The sequence below is a fragment of the Phoxinus phoxinus genome (genome assembly GCF_949152265.1).
Source record: "Phoxinus phoxinus genome assembly, chromosome: 11".
In the NCBI taxonomy this organism is placed as follows: Eukaryota; Metazoa; Chordata; class Actinopteri; order Cypriniformes; family Leuciscidae; genus Phoxinus; species Phoxinus phoxinus.
The window spans coordinates 13742964-13766315 of record NC_136886.1 but is presented as its reverse complement, the minus strand read 5'-3'; the positions used below and the strand labels follow the sequence as shown (position 1 = coordinate 13766315).

Genomic DNA, 23352 nt, shown 5'->3' with positions numbered 1-23352 from the left:
TGCACCTCTCCAAAAATGTAACAACGCGTCAATTCTATGCGGACGCAAGCGCTGTGATTGGTATGCTAGAACCCCTCAGCCTTTAAGGCCTCATTATACTTCTGCGTCGAACTCACGCCGTAGCTACGTCGTAGGCTGTGTGTAGCGTGCGGGTACCCTTCGGTGTACCCTGACGTGCACCTCTCCAAAAATGTAACAACGCGTCAATTCTACGCGAACGCAAGCGCTGTGATTGATCTGCTAGAACCCCTCCCTCGGGTTTCACACGCTCCCTCTGCATGTGTAATTGCGCGTCAACGCAGACAACGAGGCAGAAGTATAAACGAAAACCAACGCGTTGCCTACAGCGTAGAGGCTCCGGCGTAGGTCCGACACAGGAGTATAAATCAGCCTTTACATGCACCTGTCAGAGATATGTTCTGGTCATGTTTCTTTGTGTTTTTGGTTCTGTCATGTTTGTTTGTCTGATAATGTTTTTTTCTGTTGTTTAGTTAATCATTAGTTCCTATAAGTATTTATAGTCCCTTTGCTCCAGTCTTTGTCCTCTCTACAGTATGTTGATGTTAGAGTCTGTTTATCTACCTGTTTACCTGAGTTATTGAAATTAAAACTGTTCTGATGTACAACAACCCGTGACAGAAGATCATATCTAAAACAGTGTTTTTTGTGGCGTTTTTGTTCCCCTTTACCTTTGACGTTTTTTTTTTTGTTTGTTTTTTTTTTATGGACCTACCAACTGTTCAGTTATTGTGCCTGGAGTAGGGAGACCATTCACTGGAAAACCACACCTGGGGCTTCATCCAGTTAGCGTGCCAAATGCACTACCTGGACCGCTCGTTTACCACACTAGCGGTCTAAGGCACGCCTTCCAGCTGACGGTCCAAAGGAGGATTTCCCAGCATTCGTGCAGTGGTCTATCACGGCCTGTCACCCTATCGGCTCCGCCTTCATCCTCAGTCCCACCGGTTTTGCTGCAGTCCTCAGGCTCCCTGGTTCCACTCAGGACATTCGTCGCCATGATCCACCTTTTTTTCACCGTGGGCTCTTCCGCTTATCAGCTCCACCTGAGTCTCCATCTCCAGTGGCTTCTCCATCGGTTGTCCCCAGGGTGTCATTGCAAATCTCTACCATGGCTACTCCTTCCCTTGACCCTTCATCCTGGCTGGTTTCTGGACTTCCATCTGTCTTGACATCCCGCTGTCTTGTCCTGTCTACGTCGATGTTAGAGGTTGTTTTTCTTGAGTTTATTTTACCTGTTACAGGAGTTAAAGGCTACAGGAGTTCTTATGTACAACAACCCATGAAAGCACCTTACTTTCCAGTTTTATTCCTATCTATAATACAAAACGGTTGTCTTAATTTACTGTGTAAATTTAATTAGGGGAAAGTATAGTGATCTGTAAAAAAAGAAGAACCTTGTTCACCTGTAGTGTCTAAAAAACTAATTTGTTAATGGAGTAAGAAAATAATTCAAGATATCTCTGAAAGTATTGAATTTTATTTTTGTTAGAATAAACTTTATTTATTTATGTATGCTTACTGTAAAAATGCCAATGCATTAAACCATGGTATAAAGAACGAACTCAATAAACTAGATATAATTCAAAATGTAAACGTTAAAAGTAAATCTATCTTGTTTTAATGTTTAGATTGTTGTTGTATTGAAGCCAAAAACAAGATAAATAACAAGAAAATTATTATTATTATTTTCAGTGTAATGTATTGAGTAGAGCTAGTAATCAGTCACTTTTTGTTGCTGTTTTTATTATTATTATTATACATCCAGACTCATCTTATGTTCTCTCTGTTGGCCTGTTTTACTCCTATTTTCATCTCTCAGCACTTGTTCACAGCTCTCTTTTTTTACAGTAGAAAGGCACAGTCGTCTCTGATCTGAGTGGTGATGGGGGAGGACGCTCACTGTATCCCAGTGCAGCGTGTCAGATGAGTTATTGATGACATCTCTCCATTTGTGAGATGAGCGAACCTCAGAGGTCCTCTTCACTCATCCATTACTGTCAGCCCACCCCATCATCTGCCCTTTTTCTCTCCCTTTTTTCTTTTGAGTTATACCTTTTGATTGTACTCTCACCGGCCAAAGGTACAAAGGGTCCAGCCCCTCCCTCAGCCTCCGCGCAGAATTCCCCCATAGAAATATACTTGATAGCCATATGGATGAGGATGACTTGTCAAATGACTGACAGTGAGAGGGTCTCAAAGGAGTATGGATCATATCTGAAGCCTGACTCTTTGACAGCTCTTTTGGTCAGTGGATTTCATAAACTTTAAATAGTTGTCAAAACTGTTGTGAGGAAATGTCAATGTTTGGTTGCTGTTCATGAGTTGTTTGAGCAGAATATTAATAAGTAATAAAAACTTAGCCTGTTACATTAGATTTCTACACTGCAAAAATCTATATTTTCATCTAAACATCCTTATACAAGATATATTTACTTGAAGCAAAATTGCATACGATATTAAAGCTGATATTCTATATTATATCTTGAAATAAGTGTATTTTCCTTACCCCTTTGGCAATTTTTTATATTAAAGTCCCCCTGAATTCTTCATGCCTGAAAATAGCTTGAATGTAACTACATTGCCTCATTTAGTATATGCGGTTCTATGAATATGCAAATTAGCCCTGCCTCCACTTACTCATACCAGCTTAGAGATCCACACGTTGATGTAATTGGTTACAAGGTAGTTTGTGACGTCAGAAACACCAGCGATTTCAAACCACGGCTTTAAGTCTTTTTATATTGAATTATATCTTGAATTTTGTTGAATTTTCTGACCCCTTTTGTTTTATATAATACTAATTTTTTTATTATATATTGATTGATTTATAAGGTTTATACGTTTATTTTCTTATCCCATTTATATATCTGACACTTTTCTTATTTTAAGCAATAAGAAAGTTATGCTTAAGAAGAAGGGAGGGAAAGACAAATAGACGTTGTTTATTGAATTAAGTTAATTATTCGTACCCCTTTAGCTTTAGAATAAAAGCGTTCTTGAAACATAATTCAATATGTATTCTCTGAAAATAAGTCTAAATCTTATTCTCAGTGTATCTTGTTATTCAGTCCGCTATTTCCATAATGCTGGTTAAATGGTCTCCAGTGGTGGGATGCCTCTGAGCTCCAGCAGTGTTCACCTGTTTGAGAGTCTGTCTACATTCAGCGGCCTCCACCTGACCTTGCACACAGCATTGCATGTTTATGGATGGGAGAAGGTAAGATGCTGAAATCAAGCTGAAGCGCATGTTTCAATCAGTGCTTGGTTTGTCAGTGCAGGGGGAAATTTTAGCCACATTTCAAAAACTTGTGATTTTTATGCCAAGGCTTTGTTTACATTCTACAGATACATTATAAATTAATTTAGGGTGTAGGCATTTAATTATTCCAATACTGTGGATATCTTCCCTGAATGTTTAATTAGGAGCTTTGATTTATTTCTTCCCTGGTTATTACCTCATTAGTTCATAATAATGATAGCTGTTTTGTGTAGAAGCTTCGGTATACAGTATATACAAAACCAAGTTTGAAGTAAAAAAAACAGGACTGTGTGTGGGGGGGGGGGGGGGGGGGGATTCTGTCAGTTTCGGTGTTTCGTTGTCTGGTATATATGTTAGAAGTGGTTGTGTTTCCTGTTTCTCCAGCTATCTCCCGATTTTTCCGTTGTGTATTTATTGATTAAAGACTTTTGTTTCTCTATACTCCTTTATTGTGTGCATCATTACAGCCACTGTGACAATGGATATTTGTACATAACTATTAATATATTCATACAAAATTGTCTTAATGCACTGTGATTAGTAAACTATGTAACGAAAGGATATTTTAACTGAAAGATAACTGTGTTCTCAGGAAATGGATATTTTTATTCATGGATTTCAGGTCAAGAAAAGTTACATTTTTATTGGAGCCAGTTTTCATGAGTTTTAATTTCCAAAAATATATAATCTAAATTATGTACCTATTCTTTCAAATATAAGGCTAACCTGAGAAATTTTCACTGTTGTAAAAAGTGTGACCACTATCTCTGGTCTCCCCCATTCATCATATTTTGATATTACAAACTAGAAAAATGCCCTTCTATTGCAGGAATAAAAGCATACTTGATGCTCACACTCCAACAAGTGTTGTAGAGCCTGCCGTGTGGGGAATATTCTGATTGAAGAGCTCCTTCACTCCAGATCTTCGTCGCCATGACAGCGCTGTCCCAATCCAATTGGATTATTCCCCTCTGTGCCCAGCCAGTGGAATGAGTGCGGGTATGTCTTACCGTTGATTGGCGCTTCACTGTGTGTGTGTGTGTGTGGGCATGTGTGTCATGGTTTTAAGTCCAACTGAGCCTCTCTTTTTGGAGTGTCTGTCTGAATTGGAGGGTTCATTCTGTCTGCGTCGTCCCCATCTCATTGTGAACAATGCATTGCTCAACACCTGAGAGGACTGATGCATGTTATCTGAAGGCATAAAAGCACTTATTTTCTTCCTCCCTCACTTCTTCTCTCTCTGTTTCCCTCTCTCTGACTCTTGGCAGAGTCTATGTGTTTACCATATGCATGAAGGATTGGACATGCATCTAAAGAGGAAGAGGGAAGATAAACAAAGCATTTGGGTTCTCGCCTCTGGAGAAGCGAGAAACAAAAGCACACCAACCGCATCCAAACAGACCAGCAAATGAACCAAGGATTTCCTACTCCAAAATGTGCCATCTAATATTTTTTGTCAGAATCTTAGGTGTGGGCAGCCATTCTAAATTGTCAACAGCAGACAGACAGTTTTTATGTTTAGACTGTTGAGTGTGCCTGCACTGTCAACAAGCTCTATGCAGCATCAGGGGGACATCCAGCAATGTTCCAGTTTAAAGAATGGTGTGTTGGGTCACCCATACAGACTCTTTCAGTATGCAAATAGTTGATGCATGTCAGTAGGCTACTTGTTAGTTGGAATTACAGCTATTGAGCTATCGTATATATACAGTACTGAGTTAAGCAAGGTCAATTTAACATGAAATACAAGAAGAGGGGCATTTTCAGGTAGGCTATACATTTTTGATGATTTGTAAGGATTAATTAATTACCCAGCTTATAGGGAACACAAAGAACTAAATGAATCGTGTTTCAACTTAAACTGTAGTTGAAAAGAAATGGCTAAATACCTATACTTGAACATCTGTGATAAAGTCTTTCAGGTATGCAGGATGAGCACTTGCTCAAACCAGTGACCTGGAGGGGTTTAGACCAAAACAATGCCATTTGTTACGGTGACATTTGTTACGGTGAGGTCTGGACCGAACCCAGTCAAGCACTGTTATTATAGTATGCTTAAACTTGTGCCTCTTTGTCGAAGTTGTCTTTCATTTGCCTCTGGTTTGAAGGTACAGCAATTTCAGCTGATTCCCCTGTGCCATGTGGTAGAGAAGGTAGAGAAGTCTGCAGAGGTGAACTGAGGTTCAATGTCAGTAGTAATGTGGCGGGCCTTGACTTTGACTCTGTCTCACCTAGTACTAGCTTTGGGCCATTTAGAATGGAGATTGTATACAACCACCAGAAAGCACTGATGATAATGAGGAACTCCATGGCCATTAATTTCCCGATATATGTGTAGTTGAATGTGCTTTCATGGGCAAGATGGCCATGGAACAAGCTGCAGATGTGTTGGAGATGGTAGTCCAGTCTTACCACAGAGGAGGCAATGTTTATAGTCTCTGACCAGCCCTTCACTGCATGTCACTGTTAATGCCTGGCCCCTGGACAAGGTCCTGGCATCTATGCTTGAGCTTTACTATTCCCAAATGGCCTAATGTGCCATTGATAGAACATATGTATGCAGGCTGCCCAGCACAAGTGTGCAGAGGCCCCTGGAAGACACAAACATCACCCCAACATGACAGTTCATTTTACATCTTAGCGAAAGGTGTTTACTTCTCTGGCACCCATGCTGGCCATCCCAAATGTATATATGTGTGGAGTATTGTCAGTGGAGTCACACTTGGATTCCCTCTGCAGCTCCTTTAAGGAGACTGACACTTGCAGAGGTGCAGAGGTGCAGAGGTCCAAGCATTAATGGATTGAGATAAGAGTTCACTGACCATGTTGTCCCTCCCCGGTGTATATTTGTGCTAGTAATTATACTGCCTGGGTAAGGGTTAGGCTCATCTCCTCGGTTGCGATAGTTAATGTTACCGGTGTTACACAGTGTTTACAGTGATTACATCACTTACCCACGGCGGCTACGCCCCCCACCTTCATTTCGATTTTTTTATAGTAATAAAACTCATTCAGTTAGAGAAGAGACGCTACAATTAAAAACTGAACACGTCTGCTCAATTCAGCATGAGCAGAACAAGAGTCGCAGCATAGATCAACAGCAGGAGTCAGATTTCATTATCACATGACAAGACTCGAGTGAGGAGAGCTGACTGACAAGACAATGGCGAAAGATTTGGTTTCAAAGCGAAATGTAAAAGCGCCTATTTGTCAATATTTAGAATTTAAACCCCACGCTAATAGGGAACCTGCAAATGGTTAGTTGTATTTTTCTAGTTGTTGTGTTTTTCATCAAGGGGGTGAGGGGTGGGGGGGCTTTAACTGCTTACGGTGCCCACCATTCGAAAGTGAAATTAAAATGTGCATGGCCGCATGGGCTTTCATAAGGGTATGTGTCCACTGGCGCAGAGCAGAGGGAGCGTTTTCCGTTAATTTCTATGGAATTACCTTCACGCTCACTCAACTTCTATAGGAATTAAATGAAAACGCTCGCTGGTAAAAGATTGACAGATCTGAGCGGACTACTCTCAATGTTTTGATGGTGCCTGGGAGGCTCAATTATTAAACTTTTGGGGGAGATAAACTCATGAATTACACAAATAGTAATCAATACTATAGCAATAGTCAATGAACAATAAACTAGATAAAGGGAATGTATTTTAACATAAAAATCATACATACTTCACCTTTAATGAAACAATGTTTTTGAACGAACATTCCACTGGATGAATGATTGTCGCTTGTCTCAACCTACTACCGTATCGGTGTAACCTGCAGAAAGAATGCTGCAAAATCCTCACACAGACTGCAGCTCGTATGTGAGCTCTGTCTGAATCACATCTTAACATTTTCAATTACAGCAGATCTTGTATCTGACATAAAGCCCATCATCTTTAAGCTGTTTCTTGTAATCCTTTTTCCGTGCTTACTTTGTTTCACCTTCCTATCCCGCCCTTGTCCCCTGTTCTAATCTTCTTTGTTTGTGTGTTGTGCTCCCTCTCCCCCTAGAGAAGACCAATCTATCCACGCACCAGAAACCTGTTTATGTTGGTTGATTAAATTTACTTAAATTTACCAATAAACTTTGTTTGTGCTAGGTTGTGCTAATCCTAAATATTTCCCTTCACCATCTATACATTTTCATGTGATTATAATTTTTTTTTGCCTACAATAACTTTTTCTTGAGGGGTGAGTGAGAGCATGGGAAAATTACGCTGATCTCATGTGTAGTATGGAAAAACAAAAACACATTTTTATTGTACAGTTGGATATTATTTGCCTAGTCATGATCCATTTCAGATCGTATAGCCATTGCTATGTCAGAATCTGAACTATACGAGAGTATCATTTTTCGTTTGCAAACTGCAGCCTGCTGGCTTTTCTGTAAACCCCTGGAGAGAATTCTCAGTAATTTCCTGCCCTCCATGTCATGTATTTCCTATTGAGATGATACTTTTACAAATAGAGTGCAAGATGATCTTTGATGGTAATTCACTGTGTAGTCAAAGATATCTACTTTTAATGTGTATCAGCAACAAGACGAGGGTGGACAGCAAAATTTTATGCTCAGGAGTCAGATATTTGTGTGCTCATTCTTAAATATGACATGGAACTAAATGCTCCAGTTCTCATTTCTGCTGCTAAACATAAAACTGTTGCAAAGCAAATATGCAATTACTATTATACTGATGGAAGCTAATGAGAGATATTAGCATGCATTGGAAAGATTTTCCTGTATGCAGTTGTACTGAATCTTAAATGACTTTCCCTGTCTCCAGAGTTTCTTTGGTTTGAAATGATTATGAATAAGTAATTATTTGTTCTTTCACAGCCCATTACAATTTTTCCCTAGCATTTTGATGTTAAATCTCCATTTGTTTAGCAGAAATATATTGAAATATACAGTGACATATAATATCATATAATATATGAGCATACAAAAATTCATTGACTTTACTAAGGCATTTGACAAGTCTGTATCGTGACACCCTATGGAAGACCCTAAGGTCCTATGGAGTTCCTCAATAGATGGTGACCTTGATAGGGTTGTTCTATCGACACTTTGAATGTTGTGTCATCTTTGATGGGAAACCCTGGGAGTGGTTCCCATGGAGTCCGGTGTAAGACAGGTTTGTATCTTATCTCCCATCCTGTTCCTTGTTGCCATTGACTGGATCATGCGCAGAACCACATCAGACAAACCTAGAGAGATCCAGTGGACTCTGTTCTCACAACTAGAAGATATAGACCTTGCTATATTATCCTTTAAGCAAAGCAACCTGCAGGAGAAAACCACTTGGCTGCACAACATTGCTAAACAGATAGGTCTCAACATAAGTACCATCAACACTCAAGTTGTGTTTCAATCAAACTGTGCATGCACCTATCACAGTTGATGGTGGCCCATTTGAGATGGTAGAGGAATTTACCTACCTGGGAAGTCTAGTTAGCACTGACAATGCAGCCAGCAGGGGCATCAATGCACATCTTGGGAAGGCCTTTTCTAGATTTCGGGCTATTTGGAAGTCAAAACAGTACAGCCTACGAACAAAGATTGGACAGTATAACAGGAATGTAAAGTTAGTCTTGTTATAAGAAAGCTGGATGTCTTCCAAAACTTTTGCCTGAGGAAAATATGTGGTATTTTCTGACAAGAAAGAATTTTCAAATAGAGAGCTATACAGAATAACTCACAGATTGGTATGGTGAGATCAAACATAGACAGTTGAGATGGCTTGAGTATGTACTAACAATGGACCAGCATCACATCCCAAAAGTGGCACTTAGATGGACACCACCTGGCAAGAGAGGACGGGGAAGACCAACGACCACCTGAAGGACATCTGAGCTGGCAGAAATGCACCTCATCTGGGGTGAGGCACAACATGTGGCCATGGATAGAGATAGGTGGAGGTATGTAATAATGGCCTTATATCCCAGTGGGGATGAAGAGGATTAAGTAAGTAATACAAAATATATAATTTATATTGTTGTGCTCTCATCTTTAGTTTATCAGTGTCCGTGGAGGTGTGAAGAGAAGCACACAACAAAGAGAAATCAACAAAGAGTGGTTTCAGCAAACTTGGCAATAAACCTCCTGTAATAACTGCAAAGACCCCAGGAAAGACTGATGTTCCTGCACGCTGGTTTGGGTCTTCCAGTCCTTAATGAGAGCTGGATTGGTCTTAATTCCATCGGCGCTCACAATGTGACCAAGGAACAGGACTTCATCCCTTAGCAACTGGCATTTCAAGGGCTTCAGCTTTACTCCATATTCCTGCCACCTCTGAAAAACCTGTGAGGCTCTCAATACACGGATGACATAATCATCTTTAATGAAGATGTGGAACAAAGTATATCAGCAAAGTGTCCCACTGCAACCCCTACATGGACCTCTGGAATGTGCTGAGTGTGTTACACAGACCAAATTACATTCTGGTGTACTTATATAGTCCATACCTTGTCATAAAAGCAGTCTTGCATCTGTCTTTTTTATTAATTTCAATCTGGCAATATCCTGACTGAAGGTCAAGTGTCAAGAATGTCTTTGCACCATCCAGCACATCCAGGCATTCCTCTATTTTTGGGGCGGGGGATATGCATCCTTAATGTTAAGATTCCCCGCCCCCATCCCTTTTCCTTACAAAGACAACAAGGGATGCCCATTCTGAGCTTGAGGGAACAACAATAACAATACCTGAATCAAGCATTTTCTTTAGATGTGTTTCCTCCTTACTCTAGAACCCTAAAGGGGTAAGTTGTACTGGCTGTTGAGCGATTGGGGAAGTGAACAACTGTCTGTGGTGGGGGTGATTTATCATGAAAAGGCAATGAACGGCGGCAATGTTGGTGTATATAGCAGATAGCGCAAGCAGCACTACACACCTTCAAGAGAACAGCGGCATAGGCAAAACATGCAAAGCTAGTGCCCATCGGAAAGCTCGATGGGACCCGCACAGAGTGAACAGGGTTTCAGTGCCATCAGGGGATTGTTGTGTGCAGTGTATGGAATAACGCCGTTTAAAAGAACGGCGTTAGGTAACGACGTTATTTTTTAAGTAACGGGGTAATCTAACTAATTATTTTTCCCGTCGTTACAACGCCGTTAACGTTACTGGACGTTAAATGCGGTGCGTTATAAGCATTGATTGAATAAACTGTGTAATCCGATTCCGAACGCACCCCTGGCTCGCTCTGTGCGTCTCATATTGACGCTAAAGGGTGCCATGCGTTGGATGTAGACGATTTGTCAAAAGCGTCAGTAGGCTATATGACGCCCAAGGATGAGAATGCGTTGGGCTCACAGCTAGTGAGGAGGTGGGTTAATAACGATGTAAGCGACTATGATTGGCTAAGGCAGAGTCATGTTTCATGGTAGCCAATCAGAGCCAGTGTTTTTACACACATGCCAGCACACGCGGCAGGTGCCACACACACACACACACAACCGCTAAATAGATTTGACGGAGCAGCAGAGATGGCGAGTCAGGAGCAATCCAACATAAAGTTGGTGGAGATATAAGCACTACTTCAAATTCATTGTGGTCAAAGGCAAGAACGTGCATGTAAAGTGTACATTATGTCCAGGAGCGAAGACTTTGTCGACATCCGTTGTAAGCAACTCTAATTTAATGAAGCATCTCACATTGACACGCGCATCTACATAGCTAGAGGCAAAAAACACAGATATCTCCACCACATGCTAGTTCGCCAGGTTGTTTTCTTAACCAGTTGTCTCAGGTTGAGAGAGTTTGATTTAATTTGCTAGAGTTATACACTTTATATGGTGTAACTGTTTACTTTTCTTACAAAGATAATTATTGAAGTGCAGGATAAACCTCTTGCTGTCTGTCGACGTGCAATAAATATCGAAAGTTATGTACAAACACCCGTCTGTTCTACTCATTTCAACTGACTTGTAAAAACTGCGCAAAAAAAAAAATCAAAATTCTTTGGATTATAGCAACTTTTTTTTTAACAGTAACGGCAGATAGTTACTTTCCCTGGTAACGAGTTACTTTTATTATAGAGTAATTCAGTTACTAACTCAGTTACTTTTTGGAACAAGTAGTGAGTAACTATAACTAATTACTTTTTTAAAGTAACGTTCCCAACACTGGTTGTGTGTCATAAGCCTAAATTTGCTGATTGGAGATGAACAGAATGGCAAAAGATGAGAGATTTTGCATCTTGCAGCATGAAGGAGAGATGCTGCATTATATACGTTACATTCATGCCCCTAATTCGCACGCATGCACATTGGGATGCCATGTCGTACTGCTAATCAGGCTTCAGCATTTTAGGAGAAACCTGTTTCCCCATCATGGACGCAACGTTGAAAGAACGATATGGAAAGGGAACTTCATTCTTAATCAGTATCTGTCTTGTTTAGCAGAAAAACAAATAACCATCATTAAAACATAATAAATTTGAGAAACTGAGCAGTAAAACTGTATGAAAATGTAAGACTTAGAATAGAATATGTTACCCATAAAATGATAACATTAATTTGAATCTTGTTTTTGGTTTTCTTTATTCCTCTTGTGCAGAACTCAAAATATACACATTACGTTTTTTTTTTTTTGCAATTTAGTTGTAGTTAGAAGTATTGTGTATGTGCGCGGTCAAACTGTAAACACAAACAATTCACAATTAGTAATTTTCACTTCTCCAAATAAATTTCTACAAACATAACATCTGCTTAGATGATAAACATTAAACTAAAGTATATACTTATAAATCAAAGATATCCGGTACAGCAAATATCACATGTAATATATTAGCATGAAACTATCACATATGTGTGATACAACTGTCAATACAGATTTCTATAAAACAGTCTCTGTAGGCTATTACAACACGTATAAACTCTATTTAACAAACAAATACAACATATATTGCATGAATATTTCAATAGGAAATTTAAACTATAAATATCAAACCAAATAAGTTATAATAAACAAACTAATATAGCATTAGGCGTTTAGGCGCTATAATCGCAAATAGCGATCTTCATAGTTTTATCAATACACTTATAACAACAAAATGTTACTCACCACGCTGGGAATATATAGTTTAGACTATTAAGGTTTTATCTGAATTGTTATAGAATATTAGAAAATCGGCATGAGCATCAACATGGCTTTCTCACAGTTCGGTTCAGTTCAGTTCCTTTTTTTTTCTACCTAGGCGATCACATGTGCACACAGAACAACGTCCTTAAAGGGGCAGCACCCTACAGAATAGACTGTATCTTGAATAAGTGTCTTGTTGAGACTTGTTCTGGCAGATTTTGTACATGTTTTATTCATTAACCTGACAAAATGTATTTTTGCAAGCAGAAAAAATTAAAATCCACAGAAGACAAAGACACTGATTAAGAATAGGATTTTACAGTTACTTGTACCGCAACTGTGATGTCTTGCTTGCATTGGAAACTAGCAATATATCTATCAAAAACGACTCTGTGAAACAATTTTTTTTCCAAATTTTCTAAATTCCAATTCCACAAAGTTAACAAGAAAGAGGATTTCATTAGTTATCATCACATATTTTCATTGTAGGGTTGGAAATACTGAAGAAATGTTGCTAATGAAAAGATAAGAAAGAGAGAATGTAGGATAATGGTCAGATTATTATAATTTTTTCAAAGGTCTAAAAATAAACCTACACAGGATATTATCATTTATACACGTGATGTTTACAAAAAAATTTTTATCTCAAAGGATTTCACTTTTTGGCAGCCAGTTGTAGGCCTGCATTTAGAGTAAATCATAGGTTAGGATTATGGACTGGATGATAAATCCACATGTGGAAAGTTTATCCAGTGATCGGCCTGATGTTATTTATCTCCTGCTAGAGTTGAGCAGAGTGAATGTAAAACATTTATGCTATGTATATATCCTGTGTCAGCATTTTGAACTACACTGATGTATGAATTCATTCATGTAGCATGCAGTGTCATGCATATAGGCTCTTTATTATCGGACACAAACCTGAACCATTGAAAACAATTCCACCCTGCTAGTATATCCTCTCCATTCCCTCCCAAAGTCCTGCTCTTCTGCTCCTTGCTGGGCTTTCTGTTGATAATTCATGTGCAGGCTATAATTTATAACAATATACTGTTTTCCTCTTACCAGTTTCTGAGGAGCTCTGCTATCATACTAGCGCTGGTTGTTTTTTCCATTGAATTCTGAAACCTATGTGTCTCCTCTTATTACACCAAGTCCTAATTAAATGTCAAATCCAAACAATCTCAGGGTTTATTCATAGTGAGAACAATGTGAGGACACTATATGCTGAGGAGATTAAGAAGTTTCTTTACATCACACAGCCACATAATGCTTTGCCAGCTGTTAGATCAAACCTCCAATGTACGGATTTGCTCTTTCCTTCTCCAGAGAGAGAGATAATATTTAGCCTTTATCTGTTAAATCAGGTTGATTTTGTTGTGTGACCAATGACACAATTTACGACACTGACATATTAATGAAAGTTTATCATTTACGAGGAAAAGGAACAGAATATCGTTTTTCTGTGGCCAATTGTTACTTGCCTGGTCTCTAATCTACTGAATTCTTTATCATTTTTGTTTTAAATTATTATGTGTGGCAGGAGAGATTATGGTCACTTTACTGTCCTAATAGTCTCACAAGTGTCTTAACATTCCATTACATGTTTAGTCATATTTACAGTACCTGTCAATAGTTTGGAAACATTACACTTTTTATTGTTTTTGAAAGAAGTCTCTTATACTCACAAAGGCTGCATTAATTGTCACGTGAGACAGAACGATGAGGAGATGGCGAAACCTGCAGGAGGAGGTTTCGGACAAGGATGGCTGACCGAGAGGAGGCGGAACTGAAGGGTTCTGGGCGCCTGGGCGGTGCTGAAGGTGGCGAGAGCCAGGGAGGAGCATTGAGCAGGGGCATGATGGATGGTGCCCAGGCCACAGCCACCTGAACACACACACCTGAACACAATGACGAAATCAAATGAATTACAATGACGATAAACAAAACGGTGAAACGGTGTGAATGAAAACAAACAGAGTCTGGTGTGACAATAATAATAGTAGTAATAATGTTTCTTGAGCAGCAAATCAGCATATCAATTTTTGAAGGATCATGTGACACTGAAGACTGATCAGCTTTGTCAAATGAATAAATTACATTTTTAAATTTACTAAAATAGAAAACCATTTTTTAAAATTGTAATAATAATTCACAATATAGGCTACTGTTTTTATTGTATTTTTGATTAAATAAATGCAGCATGTTGAGTATAAGAGACTTTTTTCAAAAACATTTAAAAAATGTAATGTCTCTAAACTTTTGACATGTACTGTACAAATAACTGTTTTCTATTTATTATTTTATTAATATATTTTAAAATGCAAATTACTGTGGTATGATGTTGAAATTTCATCAGCCATTACCCCAGTCTTCAGTGTCACATGACCCTTCAGAAATCATTCTAATATACAGATTTGGAACTCAAGAAACGTTTCTTATATTAGCTATATTAAAATAGTTATGTTGCTTAATATATTTGTGGAAACTATTATATATATTTTTTCCAAGATATATGATGAATAGAAAGTTCTGAAATTCATGTAGGCTACATTTTGTAATCATATTATAACCATGCATTGCATTGATAAAAATTACAGTAAATACATTAGTAATATTACAAAAGACTAAAATATTTTGTAACGTCACACATAACTTTAATGCATCCTCGTGTAAAAATGTTTTACATGAATTTCAGAATTTCAAAAAATTTGAAATAGCTTATTTTTATATCAACCTTTTCCCCTTTTTTTCCAAACTCCTAAAACTTTGTTTATTTCCAGGTTTAAATTAGATTTTGTATTGCAGATTTGTCAGACATGTCACCCCATTGTACTGCCTGCACTTCAGAGATACAAACAGATGTAAACACCCACAACACCCTCTATTCAAGATATCATGGTGATGTTATTTGTATTATATTAATCTTTTAGGTTTCATTTGAAACCTGAAGGCCATATCAAGTGTAAACTTGTATGTACCAGGCTGACACAGTTTGCAATGTGTGTATGTTAAAAATAGTAGTTGCAGAGAGAATGAAAGGTCAAAAATGGTGGGCGAAATTGTTTTTCCATGCAAGTCCATATGTATGCAGTGGAGCACAGTTGTGCAGTGGAGCATGAGAAATAAAATAAATCATTTGGCTATGATGTGGCATTTATTTGCAGATAAGTCTGATGGTTGTCACCCGTGACAAAAAGGTAATCAGCTCCTTGGTTATACAAAGAGACAGCACTGAGATTCCCTGGGATACATCATGGAGGGCTTAAGGAACAAATCTCATGAAGAAAATGCAAAGCAAACAAAATCTTGTTGTTAGCATTAAGAAATAGCCTACTTGTAGGTCTTTCCACATATCCATGGTTACCGTCCGATTTTATTCCCTATAAAAAAAATTTAATAAGACTGCAGTGATGACTTGTGATGACTGCATTAGGCAGAGTATTTTTGTAGGCCAAAAGGATTTTTCCACTGGCTTTTGGATTACTGCAGAAAATAAGCTCTCTAACAAACAAAAGTTTGTGATTCTAACCCATTTTGTTCATCGATAATTTTGAAGCCTAAATACAATTTGATCATTCGCAAAGGCCCGTTACTGTTGCTGTGTCTGACAAGCCATGCCGCTCTCAGGCCACACCATGTTCTCACGCAGTGAAAAATCGCAGAGCAGACACTGACAACGCACTGACAGACAGGGCAGACCAGGTTAATATGAAACAAAAACAATTTTTTAAAAGAAATTTAAACAATAAATACCGTTTTGTGGCTCTTTGTGTCAAATTGCTGTAGAGCTCAACTGCATCTACAACTACAACATTGCGAACTGCGAAGGGTGAATTGCCAGAAGTAAAAAAGCTAAACTTAGGCTACTCCGGTCGCGTGACTTCAACTTCAGCACCATTAAGCTTCATTCTATATTTACGTTAAAAACATTTTCCCTGAAAGTTTAATTTAGAATAATTTGCAAGATTTCAATTATAAACACAATGAGGCTTTAAAAGCGAACAAGTAAGTCAGTTTACCTGTTCACCATGGTGATGTTGCATGTCCCCGACAACCTCTGTTGTCGCATTTAGACTTTTTCAAGACAAGTAACTGACTACAGTGGCTCAACCTTAAGTTTATCAAGCGACGAGAATACTTTTTGTGCGAAAAACAAACAAAAACGACTTTATTCAACTATTCATTTTCTTCTGTGTGGGCCTCTGAGTGAGTTCACAGTAGTGTAACAGTGCAGCGCCTTCTGGGTTGTACGGCTATAATAAAATAAAGCATATTTCGATAGGCTACCTTTTATTCTTTTAAGGATTCAATTTGACCCGATATTTTTTTCCTATCATTACGGTCCTCGTCAGAGATCATTTGTCCACTACATTCAGCATCTGTCTCGTATTCACGATCTAAGCCACATTCTCAAAACTCTAATTTTAACATCTTCAAAATCATTATTTGAATCGCTGACAGCTTCTTCACCAGATCCACCATAAGTGACAGTGACACTAATATTTGATTGCGTTCAGTCAGAGCCATTTCAAATTTTGCTGATGTAGCCTTCTTGCTTATTCTTTAGTTTTATGTCTGTGGTGCGTAAACATCATTTCATCATTATGTATCAGATATTCCCACCTTAAAGAATACGGGTGAATTCACTTAATTGAGTTATCGGTGGTTAAATTATTGTGGCGCAGAAAAAAAATACTTACACTATTACATAACTTGGGTCAATAGCGACCCTTTTTTTTTACAAAAATTAATTACAAAACAGACATTCTTTTATAATATTTTTGTTGTTGTATTATTTGTAATGAATAGATTGAGGATGGAACACTAAGAAGACTAATGTCTAACTGTAAAAAAATTAATGAGATGGAAGGTAGTGAATGATGTCCCGGGTCAATAAAGACCTGAAATGTGCATTTAAGGGTTAACCAAACCACATCACGCATTTTACCAAAAACCCATTCAGTTTAACTTATTCAAGCCCATTCATTCATTTCCGGGTTTGGACCTACACAAATATGTCATCCCTGCAGCATTTTATGCAGAGATTACATATACAGGTTTTTAGTTTTGACCACAAAGTTTTGAGATGACATTGCAAAAAATAAATAAACAAATTATGAGTTTTTCCACACCATGACACATGCATCGTAAATCAATTGTTCATGCTGTTTCGAGCACTGAAGCTAGCCATGTTGTCACAGCAGGAAAAGCTAAAGCTCAGTTTACTATCGATTACTGATATGTTACACTACATATGACTGTCCAAGAAAGGTGAAGGAGAGCAATCGCTCACAGCAGGGATACAAACACTGTGAATTCATCACGGAATTGGTTCATTCATTAGAATTGGTTCACAGCCGACTCTGAGCTGACAATACATGGCTTGCCAGAATTTAAACATAAGCAGGAACTTGGTGAGGTGACATCTATTTAAGATTTGTTGCAATAGATATTTTAGGTGTGTATTTTTTATAGTAAACTTTTAAACAATATCTTGATAAATGTATGGCACCTCATTGTAAGGTGAAAATATTTGTAGATATTACATGATGGCATATTGGTGTCTACTGTATATTAACAGAAAATGTAGCACAAAACACAAGAATGTACAGTACTGACAGTACAGAACAATGTTATTTATTTCAAATAATATGCCCTTTTACTGTTTTCACCATAAAGTATGTTGAAAAACAGTTTTTACTTGCAAAAATTACATATAATTATAATAATTTTTTTCATGGTAAAATAGATTACATTTAATGAATTAACAGCTTTTTTCTGTATCTTTTTACTTGCATTTTATAGGGTTTTTTTCTGTAAAAAAATGGTAATTCATTCTTATTTTACAGGCATACACAATATTAGACAAATCATTTGGAGCAAAATAACAGTATTCATTACTTTTAGATATTATGTCACACTGTGTGTAGCCTCATGACATAAGTTCATGAATAAACATAAATAATGATCAAATTCTGCCCTGTTGGCAATAAATCTGTGTCGCACGAGAAGCTTAAAGTGCGAGTTCTGGGACATTCTTTTGATTTAAAATGTAACCTAAATGCATGTACCCTTGACTATAGTATTCAAGATATTTCCCAGGGATTACTGAACGAATAATCTGTAAATATAGTCCACAATACATCTTTATTTTCACCATATCTGAGTGAGGCTTCCAATACCATTGAGGATATCTTGTCATTGTCAGATATGAAAGCACATATTTTATCCTGTAAACAACCGCTCTCATCTTGCTAAAGGTCCCTTTTAATACTCTTACGCGTTGTTTACAAGCCTTGAGAAGTAATATCAGTGACAAGCCTCTCTTGACCCCAATTTCAACATCTTGATCCCCATTTTGCACCATGTGTCATCTTAACATGGACGTAAGGAGAAGCAGTGTGTAATTGACCCCATCTCTCGCTTTCTAAGCTGGTCTTTAATCCTTTCTGTTTGTACGCAGTTTTACAGAATAGCTATTAAAGATGGACCCCTCGTGACCCTCCTTATCCTCCCCCCCCCCCCACCCCCACCCCTCCATGTTGCCTGATGAATGATAAAACCAGATGGTAAAACAAGGGTCCTGGGGTCCACAAAACATTCTTAATAATAACATTTTAAATGGCTTCTTCTTGTTTTCTTATTTAAGAAACGTAAGAAGAAATACTTAAGATTTTAAAAATCCAAATTCTTAAAAATAATCTTAATCCATACGACCTCAATCAATGAATCAATGTAATCTGAGGTGTGTGTGTGAGAAAAATACTAGTAAAAAAAAAAAAACTCTAAGCCATATCATCCGAACTTCTAAAATCTGAAAGGTTCTCAAATATTTTCTTAATAACGCATTAAAAAGGCAGTGTTCTTTTGTGCTGCCTTAATAATAGCATTCTTGTTCATTTTCTCTCAACTCTTGCAACACTTCACGTTTTTAATGCACAACCACATTGCAACAGCAACCATCCAGAACACCATACTTTTAAAATCATTGAGAACAAAGAATTAACCGCCAGCATAATTCTTCAGTTTTTCTTCTTTGTAGACTCCCTTGTGAGTCATCTTTCTGCCTGTGGCTCTCAGCAGCACACGATGTGACATGGCCACTGAACTGCCATCTCACCACCAAACATTCACCCCTAACCTCTATTTCTTTCTCCACTTCTCTAGACCTTCCTTTTCAGTTCAGATGTAAGTTCAGCGAGATGTCATTCATTCTTACAGAAAGTCAGCTCTTTTTCTCCCCTTCTTTCTGTCCATTTATTCCCCTCTCATTTTTTCTCCTTTGTCAAGTTAGATTCCTTCTCTTGGTGGAATTGTAAATAAATCATTACACATGAGTGAGTATAGCTGGGGTCAGACAGACCTCTTTGGCTCTATTACCTTGTTTTCACAAACTGTAAACTAAAATGACCATGCTTGGAAAGACCACATCTTTCCAAGCATGGATAGTTTTAAAGGGATAGTTTCAAAATTTTAAATCTGTCATCATTTACCATGTTGTTCAAAACCTGTATGACTTTCTTTCACAAAACACAAATTAATATTTGAAGAACATTTAAAAAATTTTTTTTGTTTTTGTCCATGCAATAAAAGTCCACGATCAAAACAAAATTGGACCCCATGCAAGCAAGCAAGCAAGCAAACAACCAAGCAACAAACCAACCAACCAACCAATCAAACACTGAGATATTTTACAAAATATGTTTTGGGTTCCACAGAAGAAAGAAATGCATAGGTTTGGAACAATATGAGGGTAAAAATTATGAATTTCCTTTAAAAATTATCTTTGTTTGATTAAGAATTTAAAACCATCACATATTAAAATCGTGTTTTAATGTCTTTACCTAGATTTACAAACTCCCTCTTTGTTATTGAGGAACTGTGGTTGTGAATATTTAATTTACAGCTTCAGTTATTTTCCCATTTTGCGCTCTGGATGTTTTTCTAAAGATGAAAACACTCAGGTCTTGTCACCTAAACTGTTAAACCTTGGGCAGTCACAAGTATGACGGGAAATTAGATCCCATATGCTTCAGTCATCATCAAAATGCATCTTATGATTTGCATTTAGATGAGTTGATTATTATAATTCACCCTTGTGATGTTAGAGCAGATACGGAAGAGACGGTAGACTCACGTTAAACTGTGTATGTACTGTATTATATGTGTGAATGCATGTGTGACAGAAAGATTGCATGAATATGACATTTACCTTAAAAGAAGTATCACATGGCCACTGTGTCAGATTCAACAGTGACTTTGACAAAATGTTGATTTTCACCTTAAACCAAATTTAAATCAAGATTTAAATCAAAATAGTTTAATCTTCAATTGGCACAATTCAGTTCTCAAAACAAAGCCACATTCCTCAAAATGTTTAACACATTCCACCTGTTTTCACACACATTCCAATTATTTTTAATGATTTCTAAAAAACTTTACACAAACGTGATGTGGAACTAACATCAACGTTTCAATGCTTGTTTGCTATCTGGGATGAAAGTGTACACCGTTATGACATACAATTATAATTATACTATGTACAGTATTACCTTAATAATGCAACACTGATTTGTAAAGTTCTTCTCTTTCAAAAAAATTGACTTGAACTTGAATTTTGCACATCTTGTTTTGCCTTCTTGTCATTAAATTACATCACTTTTTATGTCCGTTATTTACTCATTTAGCTTTTATCCAAAGCGACTTACAAATGAGAACAATAGTAGCCGTTAAACTAACAATAGGACAACAGTTTCTATGGGAATCTAAAAAAAGCACTCAGTCTCATATAAAGCCAGTTCACTGTGGCATACAGCAGTAGAATATAAAAATCCCTTATGACTTGCCAATAGCAATAAAAAAAATCATAAATAAAAACACCTGTGAAATGTGGAAAGGAAGTGAGACTATCAGTATTACTGTATTTTCAAACATTTTAAATGCCTATCACAATGTTAATCTCACAGTTGAGGTTAGTAATACAGAAAAAGTTGCTCCATTTACCCGTCTGTGAGAGTCTTCCCTTTTACAAGTCAATTTATCACTTGGACATAGATAGAAGATGTGAAGTTTAATCAATTATAAAGACTATGTAACAGAGTACTGTTATATTTAGATGGGTTACAATTATTTTTAGGTCATTTGATTTTTTTTCAGACCTGTCATTTATATTACTGTAGCATTTTTCTTTTATTTTTATTTTTTAGATAAATGCCTCGTGACTAATTACTCTGGACCCGCAGGACAATTATTTCATGTTACAGTATCTGCCAGCAGGATCTAATGGGTTCATGTGGACCAGACAAACTTTGTATGACAAGACCCTCATGTACTTTATGAAATATTTCAGCTTCACCGTACTTTCTTCAGCATATATCAACAGTATCTGTGACATGCTATGGATTACCACAGAAAATCATATTGACTCATCCAACATTTAAAAAAATTAACATTATGTGCTAGCATTCTCATATTTGTCACATTGTTAATGTGTTTTCTGTTGTTTCCATGGACTTTTAGGTTGTTTTTCTCATTCAGTGTTTTTCTTCATCTCTGTCGTCATTTTCATTAGTTCATTTTCATCACCTGTCTAGTTTATCAGTTAATCACCCTTCATTGTCATCACCTGTTGTACCCTCGTCATCCTCTGTGTATTTAAGTTCCTGTCTTTCTCCTTTCAGTTGTCGGTCAATGCTTATGTTTGTATATGTTATTGTGTATGGAGAGTGTTACCCTTGCCTGTACCAGTTTTGTTTAAGTTTTATTATAGTAAAAGTTTGAATTGGAACTTTGGGCCTCTGCCTGTCTTCATCCGCACCATACCCGTGACAGATTGACCGACCCCCCTAAAATGGACGATTGGGTAAAAATTTTCGTCCTGGCCAAGGAGAGCCAAGATCTCCCAGCCTTTGCCCATGGAGGGTCGTTTGAGGGAACCCGTCTGGCCAGATTTCGCGGGACCCGTGGAGGCCGCAGTAGAGGCGGTGGTCGAGATGGACCCCGACACCATTCTCCGCTTTGGTCCCTCTTCGACCCTGGATCGTCGCTGCCCAGCACAGAGCCCTCATCGCTGCCCAGCACAGAGCCCTCATCGCTGCCCAGCACAGAGCCCTCATCGCTGCCCAGCACAGAGCCCTCATCGCTGCCCAGCACAGAGCCCTCCTCGCTGCCCAGCACAGAGCCCTCCTCGCTGCCCAGCACAGAGCCCTCCTCGCTGCCCAGCACAGAGCCCTCATCGCTGCCCAGCACAGAGCCCTCATCGCTGCCCAGCACAGAGCCCTCATCGCTGCCCAGCACAGAGCCCTTATCGCTGCCCAGCACAGAGCTTCCTGCACCGCTGGTCCCGTCCAGCCCAGAGCTTCCGGCACCGCTGGTCCCGTCCAGCCCAGAGCTTCCTGCACCGCTGGTCCCGTCCAGTCCAGAGCTTCCTGCACCGCTGGTCCCGTCCAGCCCAGAGCTTCCTGCACCGCTGGTCCCGTCCAGCCCAGAGCTTCCTGCACCGCTGGTCCCGTCCAGCCCAGAGCCTTCGCCGCTGGTCCCGTCCAGCCCAGAGCCTTCGCCGCTGGTCTCGTCCAGCCCAGAGCCTTCGCCGCTGGTCCCGTCCAGCCCAGAGCCTTCGCCGCTGGTCCCGTCCAGTCCAGAGCCTTCGCCGCTGGTCCCGTCCAGCCCAGAGCCTTCGCCGCTGGTCCCGTCCAGCCCAGAGCCTTCGCCGCTGGTCCCGGTCAGCTCAGAGCCCTCTTCGCCGCTGGTCCAGTCCAGTGCTGACCTCCCCAAGAAAATTTTGGGGGGGGGCAATAAGTCCTCTGAGGGGATCGTGGAGGCCCTTCCGACACGGTTCCCATGGCCACCCGAAGGGTCCTCACCGCCATGGCCGCCCGAAGGGTCCTCACCGCCATGGCCGCCCGAAGGGTCCTCACCGCCATGGCCGCCCGAAGGGTCCTCACCGCCATGGCCGCCCGAAGGGTCCTCACCGCCATGGCCGCCCGAAGGGTCCTC

At 38.9% G+C, this 23352-nt stretch overlaps 1 long non-coding RNA gene across 1 annotated transcript in view; it reads left to right on the top strand.

The window, feature by feature from the left end:
- The window catches only part of LOC307007096, a 39210-nt gene extending 34433 nt beyond the window's left edge, over positions 1-4777 (top strand). Inside the window, exons 4-5 of the long non-coding RNA XR_013799582.1 lie at positions 4110-4279; positions 4549-4777. This is a non-coding gene — a long non-coding RNA (uncharacterized lncRNA). The remainder of the gene's footprint in view (positions 1-4109; positions 4280-4548) is intronic.
- The last annotated feature ends 18575 nt before the right edge of the window (positions 4778-23352 follow it).